The sequence below is a fragment of the Pongo abelii genome, chromosome 8 (genome assembly GCF_028885655.2).
Source record: "Pongo abelii isolate AG06213 chromosome 8, NHGRI_mPonAbe1-v2.0_pri, whole genome shotgun sequence".
Taxonomy (NCBI): Eukaryota; Metazoa; Chordata; class Mammalia; order Primates; family Hominidae; genus Pongo; species Pongo abelii.
Genome location: NC_071993.2, coordinates 93,546,479 through 93,561,505, shown reverse-complemented (window position 1 = coordinate 93,561,505; position 15,027 = coordinate 93,546,479). Strand labels below are relative to the sequence as shown.

Sequence of the window (15,027 nt, the reverse complement as noted above, 5' to 3'; positions counted from 1 at the left end):
AGTATGAAACACCACAATCATTTATTCTCATTAAAAACAAGTAAATCAACTATATAATACTATTGAAACTAATGAAAGATTACTACAAGGAAAATTATAAAATAAATGTTCTGTATTTAATAGAAATAACAAGTGAAGTATAACAAGGTATAAACAATAGAATGAAAACATAAAATATGAATAAACTTAATGAGAAAAGTTTAAAACCTATATAAAAAAATGATAAAATTTGACTGAAAGATTTAAAGGCCTTAGTAAATGGAAGTTTTGCTGATGTAAAAATATCAGTTTTTCCCAAATTATTACTTTAATGCAATTCTAATTTAAAGTCCAATGAAATTATTCTGAAATTTGACAAATTGATTTCACAGTTCACCTGGCAGGAACAATGTGCAATAAATGCCACAACATATATTGAAAGTGTATAATGATTTGGAACTACCCTAATTAACAGTTAAGATTAAAACAAGCGTAGAAATAGAGAACCAGATTAATGGAGTAAAATAAACACTCTGGACCCATAGTTTTGTTTATACTGGAATTCACCAATAGGTGCTATTTCAAATTCATAGGGGGATCATAAACAATTTGAGAAAAAAAATAAAGTGGGCATATCACCTCATAACATGCCAGCATTCTAAATGGAATAAAGAAATAACCTTTAAAAACATTGTGTAACTTCCAGAAGAAAATATAGTAGAATGTTTTTATAATCTCATGGTACAGAAGGTCTTCTAAACCAAGCATATTAAGAACCATAAATGAAAAGACTAGCAGATTTGACTACAAAAATATTATAAACTTCTGTAATGGCAAAATAAATGAAGTTAAAAAGAGTCCACAGACTGGAAGAGAATAATTGTTATTTATATAATAGATAGAGAAATATTATCTGTAATATACAGATTACTTTTAAATAATAGACACAAATCAGTGGACAAATGAGCAAAGGAAATGAACAGTCAATTTAAAGAAAAGAAATCAAAATAGCTTATAAACTTATGATTTAAAAATGGTAATCTTTAGTGATCAGGAAAAGGCAAATTCAAACAAAAAACCAAGATAACATTTTTTTGCCTATTATGTGGCAATATTTAAAAATATTTTAAATAAGAATAATAAACATAACTAACATTTACTGAACACACATGCTATGTTCTGAAAATTTAAACATAATTCATTTAATCCTCATAAAAGCTCAGTGGTGTAGCTATTATTATTCCTATGATACAGGTAATAAATCAAGGTAGAGAGAGTCTAAAGTGCTGAAGGTTACACTGGTAATAAGTGGCAGACAGATGATTTGAATTTAGGTAGCCTGGAGGTTGAGATTGTGTTCCTAATTACTAATTTTCCTTCTTTCCAGTTTCCTCATCTTAAAAAAAATTAGGCAGGGGGTGTGGAGATTATATCTACCCTGCCTTCCTTAAAGTGTTGCTGTGAAGAACACAGGACACCATAATGAGCCGATGAGGGCGATGCTGTGGTCCCCATTCTCTTCCATAGGGACACATGGTCGGGAGCATCTGAAGCATTATGGTAACTTAGCCTCTTTGCTGGAATGAAAGTGAGCTATTTGTAATAGCTCCTTTGAGGAGTGGTGTGGGTGGATTGTCTGATGCTTCACTCGGACACAACAAGGATTGATCCCCTGTGGATATGGTCCAAATGGACCCAGCTGTCTGCTATGCAGAGTCATATCTCATTGAAATGTTACTCCTTGGCAAGTGTGGCACCTTCATGGTTTACCAAGTGATGTATCATTTGGCAAGATCAGCCTCAGCTTTCATGCTTACTTTTATTCTTATATTTAAGTTCCTTTTTTTTTTTTGAGACAGAATCTTGTTCTATCACCCAGGCTGGAGTGTGGTGGGGTGATCTCAGCTCACTGCAACTTTCTCCTCCTGGGTTCAAGAAATTCTCCTGCCTCAGCCTCCCGAGTAGCTGGGATTACAGATGCGTGCCACTATGCCTGGCTAATTTTTGTGTTTTTAGTAGAGACAGGGTTTTGCCATTTTGGCCAGGCTGGTCTCGAACTCCTGACCTCCAGTGATCCACTCACCTTGGCCTCCCAAAATGCTGGGATTATAGGTGTGAGCCACCTCGCCCAGCCATTTAAATTCTTTAAAGTGTTGATTCTTCTTTCCACTGATCTTTAGTTCTTCTGGATTGTAGATAGCAAGAGAAGAAGAAATTATCTATAGACCAAATATCTCATGAGGTTGCAATGGAGGTAATCAAAGCCCCAAGTGCTTCTCAAGACAACCAACACAACTATGTGCAGTTGTGTTACACACAGCTACACACAGGGAATGAGTAGGGTCTTCTCACTCTCCATCCTCAAATGACCATATAATTCATTTTTCTTTCTTCCCTTTTTCTGTTTTATTCTTTAATTTTTTGTTCTCTTTCCTGCACTTTTGGTGACACCCATGGCTAAAGAAGTTTCTGAATCCATCTGACATGTATATTGAAATTTTAAGGCAAGATATTAAATGTTGTAGAGGAGTAATGCTGATACAACTTTCTAAATAGTTATTTTTGCAAGGATGTGTAGGGCTAGCTGATGTTTGGTTACTGTTTGTTGAGGTTTAAAATCTATATACCATCCTATTTGGAATCATTCTAAGTCCTAAGTAGAGTAACTTAAAATAGCAAAACTGAAGACACTGGAAAAATTGCACTGTAATGAAAATATCTATAGAGAAAAGAAAAACTATATCAGAGAAAAAATACCATAGGAACCACTGTCTTAGAGTTTATGAGAGAAAAAGAACAAGCAGATATATAATGAACAAATGATTATTTTATTATAATTTTAATATATTTGTGTATATATGTATATATCTGTGTATATGCACATACGTACACACATCGGTATTAAATCAGGGCATTAAGACATGCAAGGGGTAGAGGAGGCATATTTTCTCAATTTTTAAAAAACTACATCAAATCAGAAATCAGATACAAGCTCATTAAAGGAAAAATGTTACCTTAACTCTTAGGAAAGTTAAGCATATTCATCTGGCCCACAGATCATCAGATCATCATTTTTGCAAAACAATCCTGACATCTAGAAATCTTTTTTGTCTTGTTTGAGGAAAAAGTAATTTCAAATAGTTGGAACAACTTACTTTCATATAAAAATCTGTTTAAAATTGTATAATTTATGATCCAATAGAAACACATCTTCCTTTTTAGCATATTCTCATTAAGTGGATTTTATAAAAGTACACTTTATCTGTTTCGAAAGACATTTCTCCATTTGTTAAAAAAGCCCTTTATATACCAATGAGAAGCACTTTAAATCCCTAGGATTTAGCTCGAACTATAAATTACACAAGGAAATACCAGAAGAGGAAGCATTCACCTATGCACCTGTGCACATCTTGTCGAAATAGTATGAGATTTAACTGCAAACGTTCTTAAATTTTAGCAAATAATATTCGCTCCATTAAATCTCTCCTTCCTCTTTTTCATCCCATGCCCTCAAAACTTCACTGTAATCTGCTCCAACAGAGGTTGTGTCCAGTTTGAGTAAATCCCTTAACTGTTACTTGCAATAACTTTCTTTAAAGCCTTATTCTTAAAATATTGTGCCACTATTAAAACATACTCCTAATTGGCATTAAAAGATCACTTAAGAACCGCCGTAGCAGAGCCAGGTGCCAATAGCCATGACATACAGAAGCTGTGCACAAAAACCAGACTCCCTGCCTGGACTCATGGTAGAATCACCTGTGCTTAGGCATCATCCTACCCCGCCGGAAGGATCCTGATTCAGCTGATTTGGAATGAGGCCCAGGAAATGATAGATTTTAAAGCTTCTCAGGTGATAACCATATGCAGTTGCATCTAGAACAGCTGACTGAAGCTCTAACTTACACATGTTACAGGTCAAACGAAACAATTGAGAATAATTGAATTTATTCCACCTGCCAAATACATGGGCCATATACTCACATAAAAAATCTAATTAAAAAGAAAAAGACTACATGAGAAAGGTAGAAATTAGATAGCAGGAGAAAAGAATAATTCAAAATTTTCTCTAATAATTGTTTTGTCTACGGTTTCATCATTTCTAACGAGTAAATGTTTTCCTAGTTGTTAGTTTTAAAAATAAAATCCTTGAAGTACCTTTAAAAATCTGACTCTTACTAGATTCTGGCTCAAATGGTTTGTTTCAACTCAGTTTTGATGAGGACTCACCAATAAGATATTTATATGACCACTGCATGCATAAAACTGGTACTTGTTGTGTGGTTCTATCTATGGAAAGGAAGCAAAAGCTGTGGGGTAGAGAAAGGACAGAGAGCAAGGAAATCTCTTAGGAGAAAGGAGCAGATGTAGGAAAGTTGAGTCAGGTGAATAATGAAGAGCCTGAGCAGTTCTGTGAATTGCTATGAATTCTAACTCTGAAGTCCTAACAGTCTCTTTATCCAGAGCAATCTTCAATATAGGCACCTCATGAAGCCTGGATCTTAACTTGTTTTCTGCTTTTGGTACATATGTATCCTTACCTGTTGCCCTCTCTACACTCCTAGCTCTATTTCCCACCCCATCTTCCATTACTGGACTTAACCTGAGCTCAGCTAAAGTGTAGAGTGAAAGAAATGTCACTGCTTACTACCCTCTAGGCATGGCATATCTGTTCTGCACACCACTGGAAGATCAATCTCCCTAAAATATTCCTTCTAGTATTCTCCTGCCCCAAATCCTTCACTGGACCCATCACTAACTAGAAAGAAACAGTTCTGCCCCTTAACCTGACATTCAGTGCCTGCCATGACCTGGCCTAACTTGACTTTCCTGATTTTCTTTCAATATAAGTCTGGAGCTATTCCGTGCTCAAGTCCATCAGGTCTCCTAGGCACACCAGTTGCTTTTTATTTTACCTAGGCGCCTTTGTCCTTGTTTCCCATTTCCCACATGCCTAGAATTCCCATTATTCTTTCTATAATTTCCCTGGCTAAGCCAAATTCATGTCTATTCCATTAGATCTTGGGTATATGTGATTGTGTGTATGTATAGACGTATAAATGTACTAGCACATATGTGCAGACATGAATATGTATATACACACAGGGGTGAATAAACTCTGAGAGGTCAATGTTTGCAGCACAACATCACACAAGAGACCTTTGTATCTACCCCTTTCCTTTGCAATTGCTCTCACTACAATACTGTCTTACAAATTTTCCAGCCTGTGCTCAACTTGGACAAGCTTATCAGAAACTCAGAAACAGGAATACTCATAAGCGCCCTGTCCTTGTCAACACTGAAGATTGAGAGATGAATGATAGGTTTTTAACCCCAAAAAGATCTTGGAAAATTTTAACAGCAGATGCAATTTGAGTGGGCCTCATCCAATCAATTGAAGACCTGAATAAAACATAAAAGCTGAATAAGACGGAGCTCGGCCTGCATGACAGAGCAGGGACATTGGCCTTTCCTGATCTTCGGATTTAAAATATTGGCTCTTCTTTCATCTCTAACCTGATGGCTTCTGGACTGGAACTTATACCATTGGCTTTTCTGGGTCTCAAGTCTATGGACTTGGGCTGGAACTATGCATGGGCGCCCCCAAATCTCCAGCTTGCTTACTGCAAATCTTGGGACTTCTGCTTCTGTAATTGCATGAGCCAATCCCATAGTATAAATCTCTTTATTTGTATTTATATGTGTAGACTTACATATTTATATGCATATTTACATAAATTTATATTTGTATGTTTTATGCATTTATAAATGTATTGCCTATATATACATATACTATGTTTTTTCTAGAGAACACTAATACATACACATAACTCTGTTTTTGTGCTGTTATTGTTCTAGTACCTGTAAGATCAGACTACTACAGGTGACTGTTGTGCTATCTTTATTCAGTTATGATACTCAACTATTCCCAAAATGCCTGACTTCTAGAAGATTCCTGGGAAAGAGAGTTGGCAGATTATAGAAATTATGGAATGACATGGCCTAATGAGAAAAGCAGAATGTCTTTGTATATATGTTTAATTTTTAAGTTGTCTTTTGAATTGGTAAAGTGGTAATCATGGCATACAATGTAGATATTCTTCAGCTTAAAAGCAGTTGATTATTCAATAGTCCTGGTACCAATTATTTGCGTGGCATATTATAGAGACCTGATGAGCCGTGTGTGCTCTATTTCATTCATTCATACTTCTAGTGTTATGTTTCTCCCTCTCTTTTTAACCTCATTGAGACTCTGACCTTCTGAACTTAGTTGCTGCATCTGGTTTCCTCAGACCAATTTGGAGAAATTTAAGTTGAAAACTCGATTTTCACCAAGTCTGCCAATCACTGACTAATGGAGTATATTTGATCTCTGAGTGAAGCTTTAAAAAATCCATCTAAAGCTCTGTGTTACAGTGGCACAGAAGCAATCTGACACTTGTAAGGAAAGATAGCCTTATGTTTCTATTTTAAAAGCCATATTATATTTGATTTTATGCTAATTTACATGCATCATCATAAGTGGCTTTGAGTACTGATCTTTTCTTTCATAATGATGAAAATAATAAAGTCTTAGAGATTTGCATTCTGGTGTGAGGATCTCTATTTCTCTTTTGCTTCCTCTGATAATTACCCAGGTTCCTTCAAATCATTCTGTACTAATTTAGAAGATCCTGTCTGTGATAGGTAGTGTCTCTGTCTTAGAAAAAACTGAAAGAGGGCTGGGCGCCATGGCTCACGCCTGTAATCCCAGCACTTTGGGAGGCTGAGGCAGGAGGATCATGAGGTCAGGAGATCGAGACCATCCTGGCTAACAAGGTGAAACCCTGTCTCTACTAAAAATGCAAAAAATTAGCCAGGCGTGGTGGCACACGCTTGTAGTCCCAGTTACTCAGGAGGCTGAGGCAGGAGAATCGTTTGAACCCGGGAAGCAGAGGTTGCAGTGAGCCGAGATTGTGCTACTACGCTCCAGCCTGGGTGACAGAGTGAGACTCCGTCTCAAAAAGAAAAAAAGAAAAAAAAACTGCAAGAAAATCAGGGAGAGACTGTTTCAAATTTCCACTGCAAGCTAGTGATGGGGATAGAGTTAATTTCTAAGCCACCTCATTCTACTCTAAAAAGTACTGTACATTTTTACCTGGTGGCCTCTTTCTCATCTATTTTCCTCTAGTAAAGCATTTTGTAATCAACACAGAAATATGATGAGAGTTATTGCTAAATTGCCTAAGTTTATGCACACTTGCTTGGTATTATTCTAAGCACTTTATAATTTCTGATCTAATTATTGAAACAACCCTGACTTTACAGAAGACGAAATAGTCACAGAGTTCAGTAATTTGCCTAGAGTTAAATTGTAGCAAGTGGTAGAGCCAGAATTTGTATCTAAGCATTCCAGATCCAGAGCCTTCTGCTTTAACATATAATTTGTCTCCCACTCTGCTATGCCAACACCACAGGTCAGAGCTTTGGATCATTGGGCTTTAGGAAATCCTTTGCAATTCTGAGTTACTAAATTATTATAGAAAGGATTTGATTTTACGGCTTGTTTTTAAATGTCAGAGAAAACTAAGAGTTTCCAGGCATTATAGGTTTTTCTCTTAAAATATCTTAAGGGTCCATATAATGGCATTTCCTGCATGATGTCAATTCAAGTTAATGCATGTGTTAAATATCTGTGATATAATGAGAAAACTAGACATGGATGAATTAGTATCTTGCAAGTGTGATACTCAAATGACTTTACTAACAAAATTCTTTAATAAGTTAATTATTCCTTAAAGATCAGACAAATACCTGCTACTCAAGTCCCTTATATCACCCCCAAGTTACTTGTGACACTTCCTCCCTGTACCATCTGCTCTTGACATCTTCTCTTCCCTATCATCAAAACTTGCTTCCCACAAGGCTTTGCCAGGCTAGTCTGTTAAGCGATTTTAGTCCCTATCACTCACACCCCTCATCCCAACTAATTTGTATTTTAACAAAACTTGTGGAAACAAACTCTTATTCTAAATGAGTAACTCTATTCAGGTTGGTGGAGCTGCTATTTGGGAGCATCTGAGTCTCAATTTAAAGTTCTGAATTAGGTCAGTTTAAATATGGGACTCCCTTAGCAGACACAGACCTAGCAGCCCAATTATTTTTTCCATGGGGAAAAGGGTATGTCCTCCAGGTAGGAGGTGCTATGTCCTCTTCAGACACTAACAGAATTTCAGTGTAATTGCAACCAAGTCATTCACGACAATTACTTTGTATTTTTATCAATGCCTCCATGGTTTATCCTGTCACCATGTTCATGGTGCCTGTATTAGTCTGTTCTCATACTGCTATAAAGAAATACCTGAGACTGGGTAATTTATAAAGAAAGAGGTTTAATTGACTCACAGTTCTGCATGGCTGGGGAGGCCTCAGGAAACTCACAATCATGGCAGAAGGCAAAGGGGAAGCAAGTTTGGGCCTTCTTACGTGACAGCAGGAGAGAGAAGTAGTGTGTACAGAAGGAAAAGTCAAACACTTATAAAACCACCAGATATCATGAGAATTCCCTCATTATCATGAAAACAGCATGGGGGAAACCACCCCCATAATCCTATCACTTCCCACCAGATTCTTTCCTTCAGGCCTAAGGATTACAATTCAAGATGAGATTTGGGTGGGGACAAAAAGCTAAACCATATCCATGTCTGTGTCTGCATGTATTTTCTCTGTGATGTGGGCCTGTCAGTCTCTCCAAGTCACAAAATGGGTCTCCTTTAACTGAGTCTCTGGCTACGTCAGTCCATGAGTCTGGGCACAGCAAGGAAGGTGAGACTTGGAGGGAAGGGAGTATTCCTCTTTAACTATAGGGATTCTATTAATTCATCTCTCAGAATTTTCACAGAGAATCAGGCTGAATTAGAAATGCTGTACAGTGGGAAGTGGTATAATGGAAAAGTATCCACTGAGGGTTCAGGTTCTGCTCTTGGGTTCTCATTCTAACAAAAACCCAAGTTGGGGAACCCAACTTGCTTTTCTCTGTCAAATAAAGAATCTCAAAAGTTTTCTTCAGTTCTAAGCCTTGATGCTTCCCAGTGTTCCATTTGTCCTTTGTTCACAGGGTGGCCTGTGCCAGACTGCCTGGACTCACTCCTGCACCACTTACTAGTGGTGTGACCTGGGGCAAGTTTCTCTGTGTCCCTAAGCTGTAGCTGCTTTATTGGAAAAATGGCTTAGCAATAGTGCCCATTCCATAGAGTGATGGAGGATTAAATGAGTTAACCTATGTGCCTGGCATGTGGCAGGATGTAAGAGGATGTAAGAGCTTTTATTAACATCATTGTTATCATCATCATAGGGTGCCAATTATAATTAGTTGGTAGTAAGTACATGAATGGCAAGGAACTGTTAGGGATCTTCAGAAAAGAAGGTTAGAAAGAGGATTCCTGAGATGAACATCTATATGTGCCAACGCAGTTTTCCCCCCATGGAACCCGACTTTGATTTCTGACTTCCATTGCAAATAATCAGAGGCATTAGAGTTTAATTACATCTAATAATTTAAAGTACAATTTAGTTCATGCTGAAGGCCCCAGATGAAAAGATAAGCACTAAGCAGAATTCCAATAGAAGAGCTGGATAGAAGAATACTAAAATCAATAGAAATAAAAAATTTCGTTTGTGCACAATGCTTTGCCAGTCCCCTGCCAGGCAGGTAGGAGATTTTATAAACCTCTGTTCCTTTATATCTTTCACTGTGTTAGTCACAGCATCTGGACTGAGTTATAATTACATCTTTTTAGGGCTGTTTTCTTCTAGGTCCCATATGGGGGTGGTTCTTCTCTCACCTTCCACATGGACCTTTATGTGCTCTCTTCACTGTTTGCATTTAGACTCTTTTTTTTTTTTTTTTTTTTTTTAGGTGGAGTCTCACTCTGTCGCCTAGGCTGGAGTGCAATGGTGCGATCTCAGCTTACTGCCACCTCCGCCTCCTGGGTTCAAGTGATTCTCCCGCCTCAGCCTCCTGGGTAGCTGGGATTACAGGTACCCACCACCATGCCTGGCTAATTTTTGTATTTTTCTGGAGATGGGGTTTCGCCATGTTAGCCAGACTGGTCTTGAACTCCTGACCTCAGGTGATCCGCCCGCCTCGGCCTCCCATAGTGTTCGAATTACAGGCGTGAGCCACTGCGCCCAGCCTCATCTAGCCTCTTAATTGATAGATACATTAGTTAATGTCCAGTGAAGTTGGACATCATTGTGTTACATAAACAGAGTTGGGCTTATAAACGATAGGTGGGAGCATCTTTCAGTTAATCAATTGGAATGGTGAATATTGACACAGTTACCTTGAAGAAACTAGGCATACTGAACTGACATCAACTATAAGAAATTTGCCATTAAAAATCTACATAAGTTCTTGTATATGAAAAGCTTTATAAACTAGAATATCCTATGGAAATAAGATATTGCAGTTAGTTCTACTACTTAAACCTAGTGATTTTTAAATCAATTGGGCATCCTAAAACAATGATTATTTTTTAATTGCTGGAGGAAGGGGAGGCATCACTACATCACTACTGCAGGTGGGATTTTATAGAATTACAAACCGATCTGCTCACTTAGACATTCTGTCTGCCTAAATTGTCATGTGCTAATTCTCTTTAGTCATATTACATCTGGAGCAGAGCATTGCACCTAACTGCACAAGTCAGAAGGATTTATCTTACATCCTTATTAGTATTTCTCTCTTAATATTACCAGGGACCAATTCCTATTGAATAAACAAACTTGGAAAATGTTCTCCATGTGATTGTTAATACATATATGCATAAAACTCCACATACAAATCTATATAGGATAAAAATCTTAGCTTACATATGTTTAAAAGAAATCAAATTAGAGCTCTCAAGATACCAGCATATTTTAGTCAGGACAATAATTTTTTACAAAAGGACATGTTTTAATTTTTGGATTGCATCAATCAAAAATATTCAATACAAAATTTTAGTTTATTAAATTAAAAATTCTAAGTGGTCATTAAAACTGATAACCTAGACCGGGCACGGTGGCTCATCCCTGTAATCCCGGCACTTTGTCAGGCCGAGGCAGGCAGATCATGAAGTCAGGAGTTCGAGACCAGCCTAGCCAACACAATGAAACCCCGTCTCTACTAAAAATACAAAAGTTAGCCTGACATGGTGGCGCGCGCCTGTAATCCCAGCTACTCGGGAGGCTGAGGCACAAGAATCACTTGAACCCAGGAGGTGGAGGTTGTGATGAGCTGAGATTGCACCACCACTCCAGCCTAGGCAACAGAACGATACTCCATCTCATACAAACAAACCATCAACAACAACAAAAAACTGATAACCTAGTTGGAGTAGATTTGATGAAATGAAATGATGAACTAGCTTTCCTGGTTGAATCAGCAGCAAACATTTGTTAATAACTCTCCAGATTTTACAGGATCAGGCCAAGGAGCAGATGGGATACAGATTTCTAATACAGAATGTCACCGCAAGGGTGCTGCTCCTTTTCCAGATGCTTTTCCTGGGGGCAGTTGGATTGTGAGAGCTGCACTTTGCAGGAGCCTGGTTACTGTTTCTGTGAATAAGATAAAATGGTGTTTATCCTCTGTCGATCAATACTGTCTTGTTTGAACTTATTGAGTCATTTTAGAGACACATAAGGTAATGAAAACCATTGTGCAATAGTACCCACAGTACTACTCAGCTTTCTAAGGGATGACAATTTTTAAAAGACAGTTACTGAAACAGATTTTTAACATCGACTGCCTCCATGATGAAATGAGCATGCACTGTGTCAGGGTGTCCCATGGGTTTGGGTGAAAAGGTGTTGGGGTTTTATAACTAAGAGTTTTCTTCAGCAATAATCTCTAAAATAAAAATATACCCTGTGTGTGTGCTTTAATACTAAAAAAATTTACAGACTGTCTTTCTCTGAATAAATGGAATAGTGCTACTATTTGTGATTAATCAAAATTTTTTATGTACAGTTTATGATTCCAACTTTATTAGTATTGTTTTGAAAAACAAGGCCTAATAGGTATACTTGGGCAATTTTAGAAAATTTTTCTGGAGGTTGTTACAAATAGGAAAATGAAAAGGGAAGTGGGGTTTTTGCTGAATTCTTAGGTACCAAGTACCGGGGACCATATTTCACTCCTTTGCTTTATCATCTAATTTAACCTTCACAAAATACTGTGGGTCAGATCTTACCCCCATTTCACATTTGAGGAATCTGAGATTCGGCAGAGTCAAACAATATGCCCAAGATCACAAACCTAGGGAGTTTTACCATAGGCGTTTCCACTTAGCTGTGTCGAGGCAAAAAGCCTAGTGTTCTTTCTGTAATTAATTTTAAAAGTTTCTCAGATAGGCATAGTCCTATTTGGTGGAAGAAGACTAGACTCTAAAGTCCTTTAGATTTTTCAATTGTGATGATTTCAATTGATTCTGATTGTTCTGAATGCTGGACATGGGCTATAAAAGCAATTTGGTCTTTCTTGTTCTGTATTCTGAGAAATGCCAATTTTGAGAGATATTGATAGATGTTCCTGAAAGAAGATGTTCTGTTGTAAATTAAGCCCAGGAAACAAAACATTGCCTACTGTCTTAGATAGTTGTGATAGACGACAATATTTGCATGTGTCATGAGTCCCCAGTGCTTGAGGGTATGATATAATGGTTACATGCTTGGGCTCTGGATCAGACTACCAGACAAAGGAGCCTGGCTCTGCCACTTGATAACTGAGTAGCTGAGCCTGTTAGGTAACTTGTCTGTGCCTCCATTTTCCCATTTATAAACTGTTATAATAGTATCACACCATAGAGTTGTTCTAAGAATAACATGAGATAATGCATGGAGAGAACTTAGAAGTAGACCTGATAATATAGTGCTTCACAGATGCTTGTTATCATTATTACTCAAAACACTCATGTGGTAACAAGACCTGCTATAACTTCTCTAACACTGTTTCCTCAACTTACTTGACAGTGGAGTCGCTTTTCCTTTGAGCCACGTTTATTAACATCCACTGAATATAGTGTAGGAAATGTTGATATTTGAAATGACATAAAACCACCTTGGCATTAGTGCAGTAGAAAATAAGAACAAAGTATTTATAGTGTTTTAATATCCATTATGTCATTTTATAATGTTTGCCCACAACAATATTTCTTTTCCTTGCCAGCTGTCTTCTTTTTTCCCTTAAAATTGATAAATAGTAAAATAGAACAGTAAAATGTTAAGAGTTGTCTGAAATGGGCAGAGTCAATGTTATTCCAGAAAGTATGAACCTTATAAGTCATTTGTCTCTTTCTCTGTATTTAGCAGGGCAAAACCTTACTGCTTTGACAAATAAGTGATATCACTGTCATTTCCAGACCTGTGCTTCCATTGCATGCTCCATAGCACACATTATAAAGAAAGTTTCAGAGCAGACCAACACATTTTTTGATGCTCCTAAATTATAACTAGAGCTGAATTTGCCAAAATACGATCTACAAAACACTAATCCTGCACAATGTGCAAATAATGCTGTGTTCTTCATCTTCTTGGAGATATACAATACATATCTGAAAAGTCCTATAGTAAATAAAATCGTTTAGTTTGGAATCCTTTCTTCTTGGAACTTACATAGGTAATGACAAAAAGTCAGAGAGTTTAGGGGATTTCTGGTAGAAATGGGATATTTTTGGTAAATGTCCAGATTGATTTCTTTCTTTAGATAAAACACCATTATAATGTTTTTGGAGTACACAAAAAATATGTGAAAATATATCCACCTCAGCACAGTTGCCCAAATTGTGGAAACAATATAATAATTAGCCATTCCAAGGTTGAGATTTAACACGCTGAAAACCAGTCATTTTCCATAATATCTTTTTGGTCATAATCAAAAGTGAATAGTTTAAACATTCCTTTGGTTAGCAAGATAATGGCAGGGGGAATCGCAAGAGTTGTACCAAGGCTTGCTTTTTTATGGTGGTAGTAGCTCTGGAGATAATTGAATATATGAAGTCATGATAGGAATTATGACCCACACACAGAACTCAAAATCTGCCGGTGATGTTAATACTATTTCTTTTGTTAATTACATTTTTGTTTCTCAGGGTCCTAGGATTGGGACAAGCACTCAACCACAACTCTCCCTGCTGTCTGGTTAGAGCTATATAAGTTTCTCACAACATTGGCTCCACTCTTGAACCCTCCGTGGTAAGTTTACAAAAATTTATTAAATCCTGGCAGCTATCTCATTTTGAGATTATATAATAATTCCAATATATTCTTTTGTTTTCTGGTTGTTTCACTAGTCTAAAAACAAGCTAGATAATTCCTTGAATTAGGCTCAATAATAGAAGAGAGTAAAAGCTGTTTTCACTGCATTCCCACTGATACCACAATACACAGTTTCACAGAGTTGAAATAGAAAAAAGCAAAACACATGGATCATACCTGAGTAATTTCAGAGATCCCCACCCGGAAAAGGTTTCCTTGATTATGGCGAATTCAACGTGTCACTCGGCTTATGCTCTAATCGTCATATCAAACTCCAAAGGTTCAGTGGGTTTAGGTTTGGTTTACAATTCCTGGGAGTTAAACTTTAACTCACCCTGTCTCTTGCATCCATGCAGCCCTTTGACCAGATAATTGGGTCACTACAGCCCAGATATAATCTACTAAAACTATCTTTGTTATTTGTTTACAAAATTAAAATAAATGTTGTAAAAATATTGGGGTAAATATTATTTTGAAGATATTTTATTGACTTATATGATATATTTAAAAAGTAAAAACTCACTGCAATTGGGTACCTAAGCTTTTCTTTATGTTAGTTCCTTTGTTTTTTACTATGCCAAAATGATATTATGGCTAAGGTAATTTAGGAGAATATTTCTTTGTTTTACACTTTTTATATCACTATATTACATGGAGTAAAGTGTAGAGTTTTAGGTCAAGTATGTAGATAAATGCTGGCTTACAAACAGAAAATACACAAAGCATTTATATAACAAAGTGACAGATTTAGGCCAGATCAGGTTGGGG

General features: G+C 36.9%; 1 protein-coding gene across 2 annotated transcripts in view; it reads right to left on the bottom strand.

The window, feature by feature from the left end:
- The window catches only part of A1CF (APOBEC1 complementation factor), an 82,846-nt gene extending 68,363 nt beyond the window's left edge, over positions 1-14,483 (bottom strand). For both annotated transcript variants that reach the window (NM_001133965.1, XM_009236018.3), the window contains 1 exon segment: positions 14,437-14,483. The gene's annotated coding sequence lies outside the window, so the exon portion shown is untranslated.
- Positions 14,484-15,027: the final 544 nt, after the last annotated feature.